Below are 1,502 nucleotides of genomic sequence, written 5' to 3'. Positions count from 1 at the left end.
ATTTTTTAACAGTATCACAATCATAAGAGAGATGACCAAATTCACCGCACTCCCAGCATTGAATCTTAGCTTTGTTAATATTCTTCTTGTACTTTCCTCTTACTTGATTTTGAGATGGATTAAATCTTCCTTTTTTTTTAGATGGATTGAATCTTTCTTGGTTTGTAGATGAGTTAGACTGTTGTCTGCTGTTCCAATTTGGCAGACTTTGAAGTGCTTCTTCAACTGGTCGAGTGACAGTTTTCTCTAACATTCTCTGCTCATGAGATTGCAAAGATCCCAATACTTCATCAATGCTCAGATCTGAAACAGTATTATACTCTTCAATTGCAGTTACTTTTGATTCAAATTTTTCACGTAAACTACGTAATATCTTCTCTATAATTGTAGTGTCTTCAATTGTATATCCATTAGCTTTCATCTCATTAACAAGACTTAAAGTTTTAGAAAAAAAAATCTGATATTAACTCAGTTGAATCCATCTGCAAAAGCTCATATTTTCTTCTTAGGGTTTGCAAACGTACTTTTTTCACTTTATCAGATCCTTTGCAATAGCTTGTTAAAGAATCCCAAGCTCTTTTTACTCCTTTGATATACACAACTCTATTCATGATAGATTCATGGATTCCTTGATGAAGGATATACGTAGCTTTTGAATTCTTTTTCTTGTTATCAGCTAGAGCAGTCGTCTGTTCTACAGTAAGAGCAGTTGCTGCAGCTGGTTCTTCATATCTTGTGCTGACAATATCCCAAAATTCTTGAAACGTAAAAATATTCTCCAATGCTCAAAGTTCTTGCCATCGAAAATTGGTACCGAACTCATGTTGGAAGTCATCTTCTTAACAACCCTAACAACCCGCGATCTTCTTCTGGCTCCTGATGCCAAATGTTGAACCCAAACTTCTTCCCACTGATCAAGAAAACAATGCAACACACAATAACAGAGAGAAAACTTTGAACGTAACTCAAGAACAATGTTAAAGCCAGGAAACTCTATTAAGAACTTGTGCTTACGCTTACAAAACTCAATGACTCAAAGACAGTATTTATACTAAACCAAACCGCCTAGAACAATTTCAAAAATACTAAACTCCTCACAAAGAAAATACATACTAACCAAGCAAACCAAACAACTTCTTATGCAAGTAAAACGGACGGAACATTCTAGTTCTTTCTAGAACAGACTCGCACTTTCCTGTTATAGTTCAAAGACCACAGTCTTGATGGAACTCAATTTCTAACAGTAGGTTTTGCCCTTCATCAACATCAAGTTGCACCTTTTTTAGTTTTATTTCTTTTTCTCTTTTTTGTTTAATGTCAAGTGGGATGTTTAAATTTGTTTTTCCAGCATCACATATCAATATTCCTCTAATTACTTTGCGTCTTTGCCGACTCAACACCAGCTAAGTAAATGATTCTGGCGTGCGTTGACACTGCGCTCTAGGATCTTCTCTGTATCAATCCTAAATCTAAGGAGTTTGTCGGGATATAGATATAGTATG

The sequence above is a fragment of the Papaver somniferum genome, chromosome 3 (assembly GCF_003573695.1).
Source record: "Papaver somniferum cultivar HN1 chromosome 3, ASM357369v1, whole genome shotgun sequence".
Classification (NCBI taxonomy): domain Eukaryota; kingdom Viridiplantae; phylum Streptophyta; class Magnoliopsida; order Ranunculales; family Papaveraceae; genus Papaver; species Papaver somniferum.
The sequence above is the reverse complement of the archived record's forward strand: the minus strand, read 5'-3'. Positions refer to the sequence as shown.